This window comes from Heterocephalus glaber, unplaced genomic scaffold (genome assembly GCF_053883595.1).
Source record: "Heterocephalus glaber isolate CG9 unplaced genomic scaffold, H.glaber_assembly_v1.0 deba00001613, whole genome shotgun sequence".
Classification (NCBI taxonomy): Eukaryota; Metazoa; Chordata; class Mammalia; order Rodentia; family Bathyergidae; genus Heterocephalus; species Heterocephalus glaber.
In genome coordinates this window covers 19301602-19323761 of record NW_028258384.1, presented here as the reverse complement: position 1 = coordinate 19323761, position 22160 = coordinate 19301602, and the positions used below count along the sequence as shown (strand labels likewise).

Below are 22160 nucleotides of genomic sequence, written 5' to 3'. Positions count from 1 at the left end.
ATGTGGCCTCAGATAAAGGCTTCTGAAGTATTTTACATAGGGTGGGTACAGAAGAACAAGTTAAAGGAAACCAAGAGGAAATGTGTCAGGGAAACTAACATTCCAGGCAAAGTGAAGACACAGAGATAGAATGCAGGTCAGCTATGTTGGACTACTAGTATCTGATAAATTGTCAGTTTGATTAAGGGAAGATGAGGTTAGCAAGCTTGGCAGTGATAATAATGCAGAACCTCATACATAATGTTTTACATATTGGGCTTCCTCCCATATGATTTATCAATAAATTGATCCCTTTATACTTTATGTGAAATATGTGAGAAATATTTTCCATAATTTCTATAGCATTTCAATATACATAATTTAATCACAATATTTGTAATAAAGCTAGTATATGTTATGTTTTTCTAGTACCAAAAGCAGTCTACTAAAAATAAGATGGTAAAAAAGCATGAAAACACACAATTTTCAGCATATATTGCTCCAATCAGAGCTTCTTTTTGGTTTAGGATATTACTGAATAAAAAATACATGTCAGTATTAGAGTAAGATGCAGGCATTTGATGATAGCCATTTTGACAGGAGTAAGATGGAATCTCAGAATTGTTTTGATTTGAATTTCCCTAATGGCTAAAGATGCTGACCATTGTTTCATGTACTTATTTGCCATTTGTACTTTTTAAATTTTTTTAGCAATTTAAAAATAGACCTTACTTTAACCAATGTTTCTTATAACCAGATACTTGTCAGGATTTACCTGTGGAGCCTTGAAAAATATTTAAATACAGGCCTCACTTTTGGAGAAGGTTACAATGGTGGATCAGGGCCCAAGTGTTTTACTTTATTCATTTATTTTTAATGGTGAAAAGGACTGAGCCCAGAGCCTTGTGTGTGCTGGGCAAGCACTCTACTATGAGCTACACCTCCAGTCCAGGACCCAAGGATTTCCCAACAATCCTTAGGTAACTCTGCTGTTTCCTTCCAGTTGATTCACTGATTTTATGTTGACTGGAACACATTGGGTTCTTTTGGCAATTGTTTAGGAGTGTGGGGATCTTTTCTTGTACATTAATTAGCAGTAGCACAGAGCTTGGTCTCTGGCTTTTTTGGAGTTTCTCTTAGATTTTTCTTCCCTTGAGGACTTTCTTTGTTTCTTCTTCTGTCTCATTTTTGGCTTCTTCCCTGGACCTGCACTGGGTGTCTCGGGAGCTGGAAGGGGTTTTCTTTTCTTGCCCTTAGGTGTGTTGGGACCAGTACTCATTTTTGGAGAATTCCTCCCTGTGACATGTTTTTGCACCTAAACATTTTCTTTTACTGCAGTCTCGCTTATTGGTACCAGTTGTGGAATTTCATTGTCAGATTCATTTTTCACTTTAACTTGGGTTAATACTTTGCCAGTCTTTTTCTTCTAGGACCCTCGGCTCTTCACAGAAGCACCTTTGTTTGTAGGTGCCACAACACCTTTAGTTAGGGCTGACACAGCCTCCTTAGCCTTTTTATATAACTTTTTTTCTCCCTCTTTAACTTCTGGTTTTCATGATATTTTTCCTCTCTTTTTTTTCCTCTTAGCCTCTTTTTCCCTCAGTTCACTGATGGAGGTTTTGTTGGTTTCATTCACATAAGAGATAAATGAGGAAAAGATGGGAAGGGAAACCATTTTCCCAGTTTTCACAAACAGGAGTTTCACACTTGTCCATTTCTCTGGCATTTTTTTTTGAAAGACTTTGCCACAGCAACACTGTTTTCAGTGATGTGTTCAGTCTGCATTCCAGTGTGACCAATCCATATAGCACTGCAAGAACCACTTTTGGATATGTTTAAGACAGTCCCAGCTGGAGAGTTGTTGATCTCTTTTGATACATTCTTGACCTGAAGGTGTACAGGTACTGGAAATTTCTTCCTTTGATAGAAATGTTTTCCTGTGTGAGAGGGCAAATGCTGCCTAATTCTTTCATTAGTAAGGAAGACGTTAAAACTATTCAGGAGGCGGAGCTTGGCTTCATAGGCTTTATATTTTCTTTTTAAAGTTTGGAAAGGGATAATCCGAGAGATTGTTTTAATTCCATGCTTGTTCAAAAGGTTTTTATAGAAGTGTTCTGTCTGTTCGGTTGACTGGAGTATATCCTTGGTAAATAAACAGATTTCTGACAAATCTGATCGAATATTATGAGGCAAGGACAATCTGACTTTCAGTTCTAGGTAGTGGCTGAATCCGGTGGAGAACGAGTCCTCCATTTCACTCCCACCTCGTGCAAATTAGCATGGCAAACAAGGGAAATGGTTTCCTGCCATTTGTACTTCTTTAAAGAAGTGTCTGTTGATTTCATTTGCCAATTTTTTGATTGGGTCATTGGTTTTTACAAAAAACAACAAATGCTGGCACAGATGTGGGAAAAAAAGATCTCTTTTATATTGTTGATGGTTACTTAAACTAGTACAATGATTACGGAAAGCAGTATGAAGATTACTCAAAAAAAAAAAAAACTAAACATAGAACTTCCATTTAACACAGTTATACCTTTCCTGGTTATATTCTTAAAAAAGTTAAAGACATCATACTATAGTGACACATGTATGCTGATATACATAGCAGCACAACTCACAGTAGCTAAGCTCTGGAAACAAGTAAGATGCCCATCAATAAATGAGTTGATAAAAAAGTATAAATACTTGATGAGATATTATTTAGCCATAAAGAAGAATGAAACAATATCGTTTGAAGGAGAAGGGACGGAGCCTCACACCATAATGTCAAGGAAAATATGTCAGACACAAAGTAAAATATTGGGTGGTTTCTGTTACATGATAAACTAATATATATATATATATATATATATATATGTTAAAAGTAAAATAAAGGAGAGATAGCAGAAAATAAGGAGGCAGACATTTTGGAAATGGCAAAGGAGATCAGGAGAAGGGAAAAGGGGACAGGGTGGGAGGAAAGGAGATTGAAAATGATCAAGATATATACGCATCAATTCCCCAAAATGAAAGTAAATATTATGTAGCACATACATATACTAATAAAAATAAATGAAAAGTAAGTTTGAAGATATCCAGGAATACATGATTCACAATGTCTCTTACTACTCTTACAAAAATAATGTGCACAGTTTAAGTCTGAACAATCTATGATAGAGATATCTATTATGGAAAAATAAATACAGGTAAATAATTATTATCTTAATAATAAATTATATCTCAGTTGTATTCATCATATATTATTTATTTTCCCCAAATAATTTTATACCTGCATTAATCATAAAAATCCTATTTTAATCAATGAGTCGTGAGATATGGATATGGGCATGATTTGAAGCCTTTTACAGATTAGAGTGTAGGAAAAAACTGTTAACTGAGGTAATTATAATGTCCAAGTAAGTTCATAGAACCCTATAAGACTCTGATATATTTGAGAGATAAAGACCTAATAGGGAATCGGTCAAGAAAGGCCTATACAATGCTTAGCTATAACATTAAAATCTAGTATTGAAGTTTGAGATCTAGAACATTATTCTTAATAAGCTAAAATGTATTCATCCACTCTGGAAGAAATACTTACTGAAGGCCTACTTTGTCACTTTGAGTTAGATACTTGAGACTATAAAGATGGAAATGCATAGTATAGTAGAAAGGACTGGGTATTAGGAAATTTACAAACCCCAGTTCATTCTTGGCCTTGCCCTTTACTACTTTTGAGATCTTAGAGTAGCTCATTAATTTCCCAAAAGCCAAATTTCTTTGTCTGCCTAATAGGCTAAGTGGCACATATTGCATATGATTTTACTATTATCAAATATAAAACACCACAGAAATATTCAATGCACAATAATTAGTATTATATTTAATTAAAGTTATTATTATTTCTCATTAGAAAAGTAATGTTCAATGTAGAAAACTTAGAAACTACATAAATTGTGGGAAAATGTCAGACATATTCCATAACTCAGCAAAGACTAACATTAAATATTTCAGGGTAAAGCCGGACATGTTGTTTTACACCTGTAATCCCTGCACTCTGGGAGGTTGAGGCCAGAGTTTCACAAATTCAAGCTCAACCTGTGCAGTTTACCAACTTAATTAGACCATATCTCAAAATAAACACACACACACACACACACACATTCACACAAAATAGCAGTGAATGTGGCTCAGTGTGAAGGTCCTGGGATCAATCTCCAGTACTGGAAAAAATTGTGTTGTTTTAAATGGACTTCTTTTATTTTGCAGGGTTTTGTTCAACTAAGGCTATAATAAAAACATTTTGCATGTTGTACATTTTACAATTCTACATACTATTCAAATGGCCATAAATTACTTATATAAGAAGGTCATGTCAACAGTTACAATTATATAAAAATATATATTTCAATTTAAATAATTTTTACATTTTAGTTGCTGATTTTTTTCTGATATTACAAGGAACAAATATTTCATATACAATTTTTTCAGTTTACTATAGATACCTAAATATACAAGTCTCTGAGCTTAAAGGTATTGTAGGGACTGTTGGGATCCTTAGGTAGGGTTAAATTAGGGAACCAGACCCTGTTAAGACATTTTAAAAGAGGAGAACACCACATCTCACTAAGCAACCCAGCCTGTGGTTTTGAGACCTGCCTCTGTGTATTTACACTGAGCTAACATTATGCGGTTTTGACACCTCCTTCTGTGTAGCTACTCTGTACCACATAAGCTCCTCTTTAAGTAGGTTACTTGTCCCCTCAAAATTCCTCTATTTGCCCACCAAATCTAGCCCCCTGAATAAGTTCAATGATCAGTCAAGTAGTGATCCTCAGAGTGAGTGGAGATAAGGCCCCTACTCCATAAAACAGGGCTGCTAGGGACAGAGATTTAGCTCAGTGGCACCCTGCCTGCCTCACAAGTGCAAGGTCCTGAGTTGGATCCCTGGTACCACAAAAACAAAAAAAACAGGACTGCTGCCTCATTTTTGTGAGTGACCCAGCTTTGGGTGCCCCTACTCCTCCAAAGTGGCCTTATACTGCTTCTTCTTGCAGTACTTATAATATAGATTTTGCTTTGCACTGGTCTTCTCTGATTCCTCTTCCTCTTTCTATATCAGAGAGAGCAACAAATCCAGGTAGGGTGAGTCTGGGAAACCTCAGACCCTGGACTCACTAGGCATAACAGTATTTTCAACTTTTGTTTCTTAATACTAAATTTCTTACCAATTAAGCTCCCATTATGGTATTACTTGTTATACCATATCCTTAACATGTATTTAATATGAACCTTCACAAATTTATAATTAATATTATGACATCTAGGTTTTTAGTTTAAAAATCTGAATTCGTAAACAGCTTCAGTGAATTCAATTATCAGTACTATTTTAGAATAAGAACTGAATATTAACAAGTGAATTTGAAAAACATCTATAGGAAAGTAATAGGCTGAAGAAATCCAGGGGAATAACATTTTTATATATACATAGTTTGCCAAAAAATGTATATATACTTCAGAAAAAGAAAAATTTGTATAAATGTTTTAATACTAAGTTTACTGAGACATTATGAGACTAAAATGAGTTACCACTGATCTCTACATTTACAAGAGGTGCTCAATGTGGTGGCCAATAGCTTCCAAACATTTAGTACTATGGCAAACTGCTATTTGGATAATGTTGGTCATTGAAATTGTTGCACATGTATTTTCAATTTCTTTTCTAAGAGCCATCAGTGTAGTGGGTTTTCTAAATTATAAGACACCTTCTAAGGTCCCCCATACATGGGCAACACAATCTGTTGAAAAGATATCATACTATTTTTATTTTCCTGAAATATGTATACATTTTTGGTGGATACCACACACACACACACACACAGACACACACACAGACACACACACACACACACACACACACACACACACATAGAGAGATAACAAACCCAAGGAAGAGGTTTTTATCATAAAAGAAAAAATCACAAAAGAAAATCAAAAAATATTTATGCACATTAAAAACATGAAATGTGATCAAAATACATGGTGAATGTTTAAGTAAAATAATTTATTATATCAAAACACCCATTGCCATTAATTCCTTTCAAAATATTCTCCCTCCCTTCAAACACTTCCCATCATTCTTGCCAATTTCTGAAACAGTTCTGAAAAACCTTTTGTGTGTGTCTTTACAAATTTGACTAAAAAAATTCAGTGAATGCTGCTGCTACATGCCATCCAAGGGAAATGTAGATGCATAAAAGTATTATGGTGTGTCCTTATCCACATTATTCATCTGATTAGAGACCATATGACTTCTGGAACTTCTTCTTTTTTTTTTTTTTTGGTACTGGGGATTGAACTCAGGTCCTTGCACTTGCAAGGCAGGGGGCAGAACCACTGAGCTAAATCCCCAGCCCAACTTCTGGCACTTCTATAAAGTCAGGTTGACCATAGAAGGCAATCTTTTTGAATCTATTCAGAAAATAAAACTAAAGACACAAAATAGGACTTTCAGAACAGCTTGAAAAAGTGATTTGAATAATGGGATATGTGAGTTAAAAGTAAGGATGAGTATTTTTAGAGGAATTACTGGCAATGTAATTTTTCCTGTAATATTTTTTAATTTAAACATCCTCCATATGTTTAATAACACCTTATATATCTATAAGTACCTTTTGCTTGTTAGGGTGACCAAAATCACACAAAAAAACCAGCACATACATTTTCACACGTACATGCATGCAGACACACACACAAACATAAAAAATAAATACTGGTGAAGATATTGAGACATTGGAACCATTATATTTTGCTAGTCTGGACTGTGGAGTCACTATGAAAAATAGCAAGTCATTCCCTCAATAAATTAAGCAAAGAATTTCCATATCACCTAGTAATTCACTTCTGAGTATGTTCCTGAAAGGCCTGAACAAAGGATCTGAAATAGTTATTTATATATCTATTTTAATAGATTATTCAAAATAACCAAAAAGTGAAAGCAGTCTGAGTCCATTAATAATTAAATTTATTAATAAAATTTGGCACACTTGTATACAAACAATGAAATCATATTCAGACTAGGAAGTCTGACATGCTACAATGTGTATGAACTTTGAGGCAATTACACTAAATGAAATAATCCTTGGGCTGCAGATTTAGCTCAGTGGTTTCGCCACCTGCTGCTCAAGTGCAAGGACCCGAGTTCGCTCCCTGGTACCAAAAAAAAAAAAAGAAATAATCCTGTTACAAAAACACGATTTTTTATGATTCAACAATATGAGGTGCCTAGAATAGTCAAATTCATTAAAACAGAAAGTAGAATGATGGGCACTAGGAGCTGTGGGATGGAGGTAGAAGGCAAGGAGTTCTACTTTTTTTTCTTGTTTGGTCGGTTTGTTTTTTTTGAGATAGGGTCTTGCTAAGTAGTTCAAGCTGGGCTTAAATTCACTATGTAGCCTGGGCTGGCCTTGAACTCCTGGGGATCCTCCTGCCTCAGCCTCTCAAATAGTGGGATTACAGTTGTGTGTTACCACACCTGGTGGACAGAGAGTTTTTTGGATCAATATACCCTGAGTTTTACAAGATGAAAAGTGTTCTAAGGTTAAGTTCACAACAGTGTGACTGTACTTAACACTATTTAACTGTCCAATTAAAATGGTTAAGATGGTAAATTTGATGTTATGTGTAGTTTGCCATAATCTGTAACAAAAATGTATATCTGTATTTTAAAGATAAAAAATTAAAATACAACTATCTGGGAAAATATGTGTATGAAATAATGCAAATAATAAAATAAATTTCCCTTATGTGTTTAGAGTACAAATTTACAATATAAAATCAGAAAGGATATTAATAGTTATCACAGAGGAAGAAACACAAACTTTAATTAATGTATGAATGAAACCAGCACTTTTTCTAATACCCATAGAACAGAAAATTAAGAAAACATTAAGATGCAAATTGGAAAAATTGAAAGTTATAATGATCAATTCAGGCAATATAGAGAGCAATGAAGGAATTTCACTATTGTGAGCATAGTAAATTTGTAAAAAACATCTGGAAAAAATTTGACCAAACTCTAACAAAAGACTTCAAATATATGTAGGATCTGAAATGACAATTCCATTACTTGTATCATATAATTAGGGAAAAAAGCCTATATTCTGATAAGGGTTTATTTATAAATATACTCATGGCAATATTGTTTATAACACAAGAAATTGATAATAACATAGATGTCCACTAAAAAGAAACAGATATATCTATGCGTCATTTCCATATTATAAGGTATCATAGAAAACACTCATAATGCCATGTTAAAAATAGTATAAATATCCAACTAGAAGGAAATGGACAAGCATGTTATTGGATATTTTTAAGGTATTAACTGTACATGCAAAAGCATGGATGAATATAACAGATATTCTGTGGAGTAAAAACTTCAGACACAGAAGATTACATATAGAATAACTAAATTTTGTGACGTTCATTAATGGCATAAATTAACCTATGGTGAAAACAAAATCTCAATAGTGTTTTTTATTGGGGATGATTGATAAGGAGAGTCATGTTGGAACTTTCTGAGGTGACGGAAATATTCTATATCATAATGGAATGTTCATGATACTAGTGTATGCCCTTGTCAAAATGTATTGAAATTTATTCTTAAAATCTGTGCACATCATTCTATGTAAATTATATTTCAATACCTAAAAAACTACAAAATATTCTTTTATATTTTCTTAAAGATGCAAAAAAAGCCAAGCTTATAATGCTAAGTGAAAAAGGACTTGTACAAAAGTGTGTATAGCACAGAAAGATTCAGTGTGTTTGTGTTTATAAATATTAGAGAAAATCTACTAATATTTTGTGAGCAGCAGTTATCAGTGGGACTGAGTACTTTTGTCTACACTTTTTTATGTTTAAATTTTTCTAAAAGGAGCATGAAATCTAATTTAATAAAATGGCTAAATATATATATTTGTTGGATATGAACTTTGGATTGTTTTATGGTAAGCTGATAGGTCAGTGACTATCAACCACACACTTCACTGGTCTCTTAGATCTCTGGATTCCTGAGATAAATGAAAATGAAACAGCACTTAGTGCACATTACTACTGCAACCTAAATTAAATATCTGTATGCATAAAATTTTGTTTTTCCTCATTGGTACCAGCCCCAGAAAACTGGATTTAGGCCCCTCAGGTGATCACTTTATCCTTTGCTTCAAATAACATTTTAAAACCTCACACTCCCATCTAGATTGTGTGCTGTGGATTAATGTTAGCTCCTCCTGCCCTTTCTATTGGAGCACTCTTGGCTTAAATATGTTCATTTGTAAATAACTGTTTAATTATTATAATTTTTTATTAGCAAAGTCCTGCCGATATACCCAGAGCTCTAAGCAAAAACACATTTGCTTTGACTAAAGGCTTACTACAGAACAAAAGACAATTCACTGAGTACAAAAGAGCATGCCTGGAACAATCAAAGATTTCTCCATGTTGCTTCAAATATTACACAATATATTGTGCCAAGTGGTATTGCAATGGGGTGGGATTGCTGTGATCAATATGCTTTCCAGTTGATTTTTTTTCTTAGAACTCTACAGTGATTTTGTGATTGCTCCTAAAACTAAAACTAGAACTCAAATTTGAAAATGACTTTTAAATGTGACAATTATTGATGCAGGAGTAATTTGATCTTAATGCTATTTCTCAGCTTGGGAATATTTTGTCTATAAGGACCCTCTAAAGCCTACTTTGTAAACTTCAGAGACTGTACCTTCTTTATTTTTAGATCACCAGTGCACACAAACAGTGATAGAAATTCAGTAAGTACATACTAATTTGTATAAAGACTGATAAGAACATTCTGATTCTATAATTAGCATAGATTTTCTTATTGGATGTTTCTTATTTTTTCACATCCACAATTAAAATAACCTCAGACTTATTTCATATGTATATTTTTTGTATAAACACAATGAAAGCATAATTTAAGGTTGAAGCTCATTTTATTTACTTCTTAATGCTGTGTGTTCTACTCACTTTTACACTTTCTAACTCTTGCTACTTAAGAACGAATTCAGTCAGGTGTCAGGTGACTCCTAGGTAACTTTACAGCCCCCCCAAACTCTGACAGTCTTGCTTTGCTTCAGCCATTTTCTACCTTCTTAACACGAAATTTACCTATTCTCCAACTGTTTTGCTCAGAATCTTGTTAGAAAAAGAATGTTAAGACAAGAAATAAATCTATGAAAAAAGATATAAATCTGTTTTGACATAAGTAATAATAAAGTGTTACATTATCTATCCTTCATAATGCAGATGGTGTTAGACTCATCTACAAATTTCAAGTTTCATGTTGGTCCAGTAGAGAGGATATGTTGGTCTAGTGTACCCACAATGGCACCATGTGGATAACTTGTAATTCTTTGCTACTTTGACACCATTTGTCACCTGATTTCTTTTTTATAGTAGAAACCAGTATTTTCAGGCCTATCATTGCTTGTGGCTCAGCCTCTGTTTACTTCACTGATTTTGAGAAGATTTGTTTTCAAAATCAGTTGCTTGTGATTGCAGCATATGAGTAGGTCTCTTTGTTACTATTTTTCAATGGCCCACGGTTTTGTTTTGTTTTTTGCCTTAGAATGGGATTTTTTCTTAGATTTTCCTTTTTAAGAACCACAATATAACCTGCCTTTTGCAGTCTAAATTATTTACATACACTTTCATAGTTAAGCTAACTGAGAGAACTGATATACCAATTGGCAAGGTAATATAATGTATCCTTGGTTACCTTATGGAATACCATTTTATGCGTGGAACATATTTATCTTTGACATTTCTTCAACAGGTAACAAAGGAATATAAAACCTTGATTTTCAAACAAGATACAGAAATAATTTTTCCTTTTGAAAATATCTTTTTAGTCCTAAAAGCCTAAAGAAATTATGGTGAAAGTAATAACTGTAGAAAAACGTGAGGTTAGAAAGTTATGTTTATCTCTATTATTAACTAATTATATTAAAAGTATCTTGTTTCTAAAATTTTGGCAGAAATTAATATACCCTTTCTATAAGGGCCCATTATCATGAAAGTCATGTCTTTAAATCATTTAATTATTAATTCCTTAACTACATTATCATGCTTCAAAGCCAGGATTATATATAGTTCATGACAGAAATTGTATCCTTACATGTTATTTGATGTTGTTTCTATTTTAACTATATTGGCTATAAACATTACATAATTTATCTTATAATAATATTTATATTCTTCAAGGTTTTTGGTCTACTATTATTGTTTAATTAAATAATTATGGCAGTATCATGTTACAAAATTGGTTATCAGTTTAGACTAGTACATATTTAAAAGATAGCAAAATCCTAAAGAACTTAAATAAATTTAGAAATCTAATTTAAAACAAATGAACGTTTTTATACAGAGGGCATTTATATGAATATATATTAGCATAAGCCTTAAGAATTTCTCTATCATTTAAAGTTTGTGATACAATGATATATATAATATTTCCATTCATAATTCTTAGGAGATAAGTATATATTTCAAGATGAAGTGTTGAATAAACTAACAGTGTCCTATTTACAGTTTCTCCTCTGGAACTGATTCTTTATTTCAATGGAAGGCTTCCTATCCTTAATGAAGAGTGGTGAGGTGGGCACTGTGCATCTCAACATTGTAATAGGGGTTTTTGTGGCTAAGATTGTCACTACTCTCCAATATATATCTTCCTCTTTATCAAGAGTAAAAAAACCTCAATTTTTACCAGGGCACATTGACACTTAGAATGAAACATTTTGTTTCTAGAATGTCTTCCAGTTATATGTGCCCAAGTGACTAACATCTGGCCATCTAGATAGGGGCATAAATTTTATGTAAGTATTTTGGAAAGTCTTCTTAAACAAGAGGAAGAAGTCTCTTATACTTCCCTTTCTTATTCTTAAATGTAGATGTAATTTAGGGCAGATGAAAATCCTTACACCATTCCACAGGAGGAGACAGCCACTGTAGCTCAGATAGACCTTGTTTACTTATCTTAGTTACAAAATGAATTCATATTATAGTTTTTTTGTCATCAAGAGCACTAGTGTGTTTTCTTCCATTTAGTCATTACATTTAATAAATAAATAATGGCAAATAAATTGTTATCTTCAAGTCAACAAACTCAAAATAAAGTATTTGTGCCAGGCATGGTGGCACATGCCTGTAATTCCAGCACTTGGGAGGCTGAGGCAGGAGGATTGCTGTGAGTTTGAGGCCAGTTTGGGTTATATAGTAAGTTCAAGGCCATCCTGGATTAATAGCGAGACCCTGTTTCAAAAATAAATAAATAAATAAATAAATAGTAGATAAATAATAAAATATTTGAGACTCAAGTTGCCAGAAGTAGTACTTCTTTCACATTCTCTGGGGCATCACTTAGAGTGCATGCATCATATTATTGCATAATGTTCACAGACATATTATTAAAAACTCTCTTTGGCAAAAACTGAAGTTTGCTAGGCTAGTGCCCGATATCTATGTGCAAACTGGCTACTTGGGGCACCTTGCCATCACTTTTTCTGACCTTTTCTCTTCACGTCAAATGTTTCTTTCCTTAGTTCTATTCCTACAAGTCCCTGTTAGCTAATCCAATTAACTTAAGCAAGCTGAGTTTTTAATGCCTAATAATGGCTTAATGTCCTACCTTTCACAGATAATATTCACCTTTTATGTTCTATGTTTTAACATAAATGAGTAAGAATATCGCAATTTTAGTAAGACCATTGAAGAAGATAGTCATACAATATTATAGCTAAAATAAATATTAGAAATCATCCTATGAAAATCCCCTGTACATAATGTATCTTAATTATCTTTTTCCCATTCCCCTCCCTTTCCTTCAATCCTTCTTCCCCTCCCCATTTACAAAATATTGTTTCTGTTGTTTTCCTTCCTTTTTAATTTTTTTGTCCCTATTCTCTTTTTTCCCTTCCCCTGCCCTCTCCCTTGTACCCTTTTGATTTGAACATTTTCTTCCTGCTTCCCAAACAGGTACAAATTTCGTATGATGAATGTAGTTATTATATATGTCAAAAATGTACCAATAAAATTAATATTAAAAAAGAAAGAAAATTCCCTGTTACAAAGCTGAGAAAACAATGGCCAGAGATTTTTTTAAAAAGCCACTTGCCTGTGGTCTAGGTGCTTCTTAGTGGCAAAATGAAAACTAGATGCCAGATCCACTAATTTTCAGTTCAGAACTCTTTCCACCCCACCACATAGGAGACAGAAAGCCTCCTGGCAATTATCAAATCACCATATCAAAGGGCTGTAACTCTAAAACCCTGATCATTATAACAATTCTTAGGATATTTTATAGTTATTTCTATTATGTAATCCTAGAAAAAATCTACAATGATTCAAAAATGTTTTAATGCAATTCACATTTACTAAATATCAAATCTCATGTTCCCTTAATAGTATTAAAATTTAAAAATAAGTATCCCATCTAAAAGAGAATCAAATTGATTTTAATTTTAGAGTATACTTTTTGTAAGAACACATGGCCTCTTGTCCCAGACAATGGCAGGCATTCTAAAGAGTTTAAGGTTTATTGTGTAGTCTTCTGTTGTAAAATATGTAGTTACATTGAGGGCTTAATTTTATGTATGAAGAAACTAGGAACAATATCTGACTTTTTTGTGTTTTCAATGTTTACAGACTTTTAATGGAACATGTGATTGTCTTTTTGTTTGTTTTACTTTTTTAATCTCATAGCTCCAAAAATGAACTTTCACATTTTTAGAAATCATGTTATATGGTTAATATACTTTTTTCCCTTTTGTATACACTGCATTTTGTCTTTGATCTTCCCCAAGAATATCCTTGCTTGGTCATAAAAGGATGTAGTAAATTGCTCAATGGAATCAACCCCATTTCAGTACAAGCCTTTTGCCTTTTTTATGAATAGAAATGACTATATGTGACTAGCAAAGATAATTTCAGCCACAAAGCATGATGTTATTTACCTAAGTAAGCATGAATAATAGCAGATGTACTAGTATATTTTTAAACTTAACTCCTAACTTTATGATTTCCATGTGACTCAGGCCACATATCTTATTTATAAAACATATTGCAACCAATACAGACACTACTGAGTATCCTTTCTTTCCACAGAAACTATTGATTAGGAACATACTTTAATTTTTAAAGTAGAAAATCCTAAGACAGCAAATCTTGGAAAATAAATCTCATTTTATTTTTGTCTAAAGACTTTTAGAGACAATATTGAAATAAAATGCTGAGTTCACATGGTGTTATGGTTTAAATCCATAATGTTCCCTAAAACTCTCATGCACTCAGATGTGGACTTTCTGGAAAGTGATTGAATGAATCATGGGGGTGGTATACTCAAAATTGAATTAGGCCACTGAGGAATCTATAGCTGAATGTACTTTTAGAAGGTGGGACCTAGTTGGGAGAGGCAGTTCATTGGTGGGGGGACAGAGGGATAATCTTTTAGGGTACATCTCTCCCCAAGATTTTTCTTTCCTCACTCTGCCTCAGGAAACACTTAGTGTGAGCACCTTTCCTCCATCCAGGCTCTTCTAACATGCTGTTTCTGTCTTGTAGCAGTGAGCCAAAATAAACCTCTCCTCTTTTAAGTTGTGGGTGGCTGGTATTTTGTCTAACAACAAGGAAGTGACTAATACATATGGTATTTACTATGCCTTGATTATTTACTACCATGTAATAATTACATCCATATTTAACAGAATAAAATGACAGACCTTTTATTATTAATATCTCAAAGTTTTATATGTCAAGGGTTTAGGTGAGGTTTAGTTATTATTTTTTGCTTATAGTGTCATTGAGTCTTTAATGATATACATGTGGTGACTTGTTTGCTTTGAAAGGTTAATTATGGCTTTGATTACAAGACTGGCATATTTTGTGTGGGTAGCTGGACTTACCTTGGCTCTTTTCTCTCAATGAAGTGTCAAAGCCTCCCCTACATTGCATTCAGACTTCTTATATGATGGCTCAGATCTCTAAGAGTATGTATTTCAAGTAATAGAAATAGAAGATATGTTTTTTAAAATGTGAGGAAGGAGACCGACACTGTCAGATCTGTCATTATTCTACTAATCATACAATCACATAGCCGAGGAGACTCAAGGAGAAGAAAGGGAATAGACAAAAGTTCACAAGTCTCAAAGGATTTGAGGTGATCTTTAATCTGTTAGAGTTACCAATTAATATTTATGATAACAATGTTCTCACAAACTAAGCTACTTTTATGCCAGATTTCATTTTTTAAATGTATATTTTTACATTTAACTATGGACAGAAATGACTACAAGTGTAAGTAATGTGGCAATGTACTCATATGTCACTTTAAGGATCTCATTTACTTTTACTTTCATTCCCAGTGAAGTTACTATTATTATTCCCTAGACATGTATGTGAAATAACTTTTTAATTACTAGGGTCCTTTTTCCCCCTCCAATATCTTGACATATACCAGAAAATTTTTCTTTTTTGCTTTAATTTTCGTATAGGTTTCTAAGTGTCAAAACCAGGGCATTGTACATTCTAAACAACCTCTCTACCAATGAGTTATGCCTGCACCATAAACTTTTCTTTTAATGAAAGTTACTGAAATATTTTTTCATGTCCTTTCTATCTTTAATCATACAGATGCCATGGAACTTTAGGCATTGATATGTTGATTTCTTTTTTTCTGCATATTTAATTCATCCTATGAATGACAGGAGTTTTCCTATTGGCATATTTATGAAGTGAAAACAGTTAAACTTTTGAAAATGAAAGACTCAAAGAACACTGAATTGAAATCTTAATATATGCTAATGATAGAGAAAATTTAAACTATAGGTTAGTTATTAAGGTAGCTAAAGCAAAATAAGTAATGCATTCCTTTGAGATTTACTGTTCCCATAACTCTTGTTTTTTAAGGTGATGCCTAACTGACCCATTGACCTGTAACCTAACTGTAGATAACATTTAACCTGGAGAAAAGCAAAGTAGAAATGTTTGGGTAGTTTACAATGTATGTATTTTAAGTGCCATCTGTTCGTTATATGTCTGTGACTATAACCATTAACAGGAACTAGTTGTAAAAGGGAAATAGAAATTTTACTAAGACCACCAGGAATGAGGTAATGGCTAAAAGAAGATATAAAAGGAAATGTTAAAACAAAGGACAGTGCAGACTCTGACCAGAGCAGTTTCAGGTGGTCCTGAGTACTAGCAAGTAAACTTTTATTATTTTATCCAAATTCTGTGTCTCCATGTATTTCTTTCTGCGATTCTGGAACATTTGGTTCCCTGATCGGGAATTGGGAAAGAAGTGGCCCTTTTGGGCATCAGCCTGAATTCTACAGGAGGGAGTGTCTCTCCACTTCATCGAGCGGAATGGCATGCCCCTGGGACTAATATCCTAGGCTCCCCAACAGGACACAGAGACCCACTCACCAGTTGTAGATTGCCTGAACCTGAACACAGAAGATGACAGAAGGAGGGCTGCTGCTGTTGGTGTCTTGTCTGTCTCTTTATTTTGCTGGGTGAGAAACCATGGGAAACCCCCAGTCATTAACTTTTGGTTTCATTTTTATTTTATTTGGTGTTCTGTAACTTTGGGCAAGTACAGTGCAGGGTCCTGATCACCCCTTGTGCTTTGCCATTTGGGAAGGTAGCTCCTTCTATTGGTTCTGAATACAGTTAGGGGGCCACTGGGAGGGAATGTAATAACTTCTGAATGAATGGATGAGGGAAAGAGTCTTTCATTAAGAGAGTGAGAGTAATAAGCCCCAAAACTTTATAGGCAGTCTTGTCTGTGCACCAAGACAAAGAGAGGGGGCTCGTATGCTTTAAAAGCCCTCCCTGCATCATGGAGCTTGTGTGTGGTCAGTCCTGTGGTTCTGTGGTCGCGTTTAACAAAAAGCACAATGGTGGGCTTAAGCAACACTACACCTTGGCCTGAATGGACCTTAAAGTGAACGAGAGGCCCGTAGCTGGGCATGCATGCGAGTGATTGATTCCCCCCTTTGTTTATCTTGTGTCACTGTACAAGGGTGGGAATAATTGTCTGTGATCAAGGGAAACACAAATACCAAACCAACTGTATTGGATTGTATCATTCAGAATTTTGATAAAGGATTTGTGGGAGATTATGGGGTAAATTTTTTTTTACTTCTTTTATTGGTACATTTTAGGTATACAACACAATTACATTTCTCATTGGGAATTGTACCTTTACATAATGCATCTTGTTTCTTATTTTTTCCCTATTCCTAGCCCTCCCTTCACCACCTCAAACCTTCCATATTTACAAAGACTTTATTTCCATTTTTTCCATTTCTCATCATTTTTCCTTTCCCTTATTTCCTTTCCCCTGCACCTCCCACTACCCCTACCCCATTGGACCTTTTCTTCATATTTTGCATTATCAGCTATTCATTTTAATCATTGGTACATTTTAGGTATACAATATAATGACATTCATCATTGGAAATTTGCACCTTTACATAATTTCTATTGGCTCTTATTTTTCACCCTTGCCCAGCCCTCTCTTCAACCCCTCCATTCGTCCCTATGTACAAAGATTTTGTTCCTATTTTTCCATTTTCTCATATTAATCCCACTCCTTTCTATCTTTTCCCCTACCCCTCACAGATCCTTTCTCTTTGCCCCTTTTCTTCCTATTTCACATTACCTATTAAAGGATTTAGTCCTTATTTATACTTTCAGTTTCTAACACCAGAAAAACTCTTTGGTATTTATACCTGTGTGTCCTATTTATTTCACTTAAGTGTATTGCCTCAATGTGCATCCACTTAGCTATAAATGTCTCTAATTTCTCATTTTTTATGGCTGAGTAGTAATCCATTTTATAAAAGAAAAACATATTTTCTATATCCAGTCTCCAGTTGATGGGCATTTGGGATGTTTTAGCTATCACAAGATTTAGCTATCACAAACTGTGCTGCTATGAACATGGGCACAAATATATCACTACAGTAGAATTCTTTTAATACTTTGGGGAAGATCCCCAGCAGTGGAATAGTGGGGTAAAATGGGACTTCCAGTCCTAGTTCTTTGAGGTATCTCCATACTGATTTCCACAGTGGTTGCACCAGTCTACACTTCCACCAGCAGTGGAGCAGGGTTCCTCTTTCCCCACACCCCTGCCAGCATTTGTTACTGGTTGATTTCATGACAGCAGCCATTCTTTCTGGGGTGAGGTGGAATCTCAGCATTGTTTTCATTTGCATCTCTTGAATGACCAGTGATGTTGAACATTTTTTTATGTATTTATTTGCTATTTCTACTTCTTTGTCTGAGAAATATCTGTTCATTTCAGATGCCCATATTCGAATTGGGTCTTTAAATTTGGGAGGTCTGATCTTTCTAAGTTCTTTATAGATTCTAGATAGTAGACCTTTGTCTGAGGAAGAGCAGGTGAAGATTTTTTCCCACACTGTGGGTTGTCTCTTCACACTGCTGGTGGTTTCTCTTGCTGTGCAGAAGCCTTTTAATAAGAAGAGATCCCACTTGTTGATTGTTTATACTAATTCACGGGCAACTGAGATTTTGTTCATAAAATCTTTTCCTACACCAATGTCTTCAAGAGTTCTACCTAACCGCTGTTCCAACTGGTTCAGAGTTTCTATTTTAATATTTAGATCTTTAATCCATTTAGATTTTAATTTAGTGCATGGTGCAAGATATAAGTCTAGTTTTAATCTTTGGCAAGTTGAAGCCCAATTTTTCCAGCACCATTTATTAAAGAGGCTATCTTTCCTCCAGGGAGGGTGTTTGGCTCCTTTGTCGAAGATGAGATGGCTGAGTGTGTCTGGAGTTGTTTCTGCATCTTATAATCTGTTCCACTGGTCCTCAGGTCTGTTTCTTTGCCAGTACCATGCTGTTTTTATCACAGTAGCTTTGTAGTAGAGTTGCAGGTTGGGGATTGTGATACCCCCTGCCATGTCTCTGTTACCTAGAATTGCTTTTGCTATTCTGGGTCTCTTCTTGTTCCAAGGGAATTTTTGGATTGTTTTCTCGAGGTCTATGAAGTATGCTGCTGGGATCTCAATTGGAATTGCATTAAATCTATATAGCAGTTTTGGAAGTATGGCCATTTTCACTCTATTAATCCTTCCTACCCAGGAGCAGGGGATATCTGTCCTTTTTCTGATATCATCTTCAGTCTCTCTTTTCAGAGTGCCATAGTTTTCAGAGAAGAGGTCTTTGATTTCTTTTGTTAGGTTGATTCCTAGGTATTTCAGTTTTTTTGGATGTTATTGTGAAAGGAATTATTTGCCCTATTTCTCTCTCAGTGAGTCTGTCATTCGTGTAGAGGAAAGGTATTGATTTTTGTGTGTTGACCTTGTAACCAGCTACTTGATTGAATTTGGTTATTAAGTCTAGAAGACTTTTAGTGGAGTTCTTGGGGTCTTCTATATAGAGTTATCATGTCAACTGCAAATAATGACAATTTGACTTCTTCATTTCCTATCTTTATTCCTTTTATTTCTTTCTCTTGTCTAATTGCCATGGCTAATGTTTCCAGAACTATATTGAACAAGAGTGGTGATAGTGGGCATCCTTGTCTTGTTCCTGATTTTATTGTGAAGGATTTCATTTTTTGACCATTTAGTATGATATTGGCTGTTGGTTTTTTTATAGATGGACTTTATCAGTTTGAGGTAGAGACCATCTATTCCAATTTTTTGTAGGGATTTATCATAAATGCATCTTGGATTTTGTCAAATACTTTTTCTGTGTCTATGGAGATAATCATATGGTTTTTGCCCTTGACTCTATTGATATAGTGTATTACATTGATTGATTTGTGTATATTGAAACATCCCTGCATCCCTGGGATGAATCTCACTTGGTCAGTGTGTATGATCTTCTTGATGATCTTCTGCATTCTGTTTGCCATTATCTTATTAAGGATTTTTGCAACTATGTTCATTAATGAGATTAGACTATAGTTCTCCTTTTCGGTTAGGCCTTTCTTTGCTTTGGGGATCAAGGTGATGCTTGCTTCCAGGAATGAATTTGGGAGTATTGCTTCACTTTCAATTTCATTGAAGTGTTTAAACAGTAGTGGCATCAGTTCCTCTCTAAATGTTTTGTAGAATTCAGCAGTGAAGCACATCAGGGCCCGGGCTTTACTTAGTTGATAAGTTTTTAATTAAGTTTTCAATTTCATTGGTTGATAATGGGTTGTTCAGAATTTTTAGGTCTTCTTTGTTTAACTTTGGTAATTCATATGTATCTAGGAATCTGTCCATTCCTTCTGTGTTGTCCATCTTATTGGCGTATAGGTTCTGGAAGTAGGTATTGATGATCCTCTGGATTTCTGCTGGGTCTGTTGTAATTTCACCCTCTTCATTCCTAATTGCGTGGACTTGGGCCTTTTCTTTCCTTTTCCTGACAAGGTTTGCTAAGGGTTTTTCAATTATGTTGAATCTTTTGAAGAACCAACTCTTGGCTTCATTGATTTTTTTGTATTGTTCTCTTAGTCTCCTTTGAAATGATTTCTCCTCTGATCTTTATAATTTCCTCCCTTGTATGAGCTCTGGAGTTGTCCTGCTCTTCTTTTTCTAGAAGCTTGTGGTTCAGCATCAGGTTGTTTAATTGGGCTTGTTCTGTTTTCCTAATATGTGTATTCACTGCTATGAATTTTCCTCATAAGATTGCTTTCATTGTGTCCCATAGATTCCAATATGTTGTATTGTCATTGTCATTTAATTGAAGGAATTGTCTGATTTCTTCTTTAATTTCCTCTGTGACCCATTGGTTATTCAGAAGTGTGTTGTTCAATTTCCACTTGTTTATGAAACTTTTGCAGTTTCTTTTGCTATGGATCTCCAATTTCATTGCACTATGATCTGATAATATACAGGGGATAACTTCAATTCTTTTTCACTTACTTAAACATGTTCTATGTGTGAGTATGTGGTCTATTTTGGAGAATGACCCATGTGCAGCTGAGAAGATTGTGTATTTTGATTTTGTGGGGTGGAAGACTCTGCAAACATCTGTTAAGTTCATTTGTTCAAGAGTTCAATTGTGTTCTAGAATTTCATTACTTATTTTGTCTAGTTGATCTATCTATTTGTGACAGTGGGGTGTTGAGGTCACCCACTACAATTGCATTAGTGTATGACTTTTCTTGTCTGTTAGTATTTGTTATATATAGTTGGGTGCACTAGTGTTTGGTGCATAGATATTTATGATTGTCATCTCTTCCTCTTGGATTCTTCCCTTTACAAGGATGTAGTGTCCTTCTTGATTTCTCTTAATCAGTGTTGGTTTGAAATCTACTTGATCTGCAAAGAGGATAGCTACTCCTCCTTTTGTTGGGTTCCCGTCCCATGGAGTATTGTTTTCCACCCTTTAACTTTCAGTCTATGAGATTCATTTTGAATGAAGTGTGTTTCTTGTATGCAGCATATTATTGGATTTTGCTTCTTGACCCATTCTGCCAGTCTATTTCTTTTGATTGCTTAACTGAGACCATTAACATTGATGGCTATCACTGAAACATATTTACTTATCATTGCCATGACTTTTTCTTTTTGTTGGGTTCTCTCCCTTTACCTTTAATTTCTTGTCCTGCCAGATGGGTTCATTCTGCTTTGCTTCCTGGGGTTGTGATCCTCAGTGTCTGTTCCTAGGATATTGTGTAAAATTCTTTGGCGTGCTGGTTTGGTATTCACGAAGTCCCTAAGGTGCTCTTTGTCATGAAAGTATCTTATTTCTCCACCTATTTTGCAAGATAGTTTTGCAGGGTACATCAATCTGGGTTGGAGGCTGTTTTCTTTTAGGGCTTGGAATATGTCACTCTAAGCTCTTCTTGCATTGGTGGTTTGTGTTGAGAAGTCTGCTGTGATTCTGATGGGCTTCCCTTTGTATGTGATTTGTTTCTTTTCTCTCACTGCTTGTAGAATTTTGTTCTTCTGCTGGACTTCTGGAATCCTAACTATTATATGCCTATGTGTAGATTTTTTTTGATCAAGGCTATTTGGAGTCCTATATGCCTCACTTATCTGTATGTCAAGTTCTTTTCCCCTGTTTGGGAAGTTTTCTGCCATTATTTCTGTGAAGAGTTTTTTTTATGTCATCTGCACTTTCTCCTGTTTCCTCATTGACTC

General features: G+C 34.5%; 1 pseudogene; it reads right to left on the bottom strand.

The window, feature by feature from the left end:
• Positions 1 to 1065: 1065 nt before the first annotated feature.
• LOC101718320 (ribosomal L1 domain-containing protein 1 pseudogene) lies at positions 1066 to 2232 on the bottom strand (annotated as a pseudogene).
• Between the last annotated feature and the right edge of the window lie 19928 nt (positions 2233 to 22160).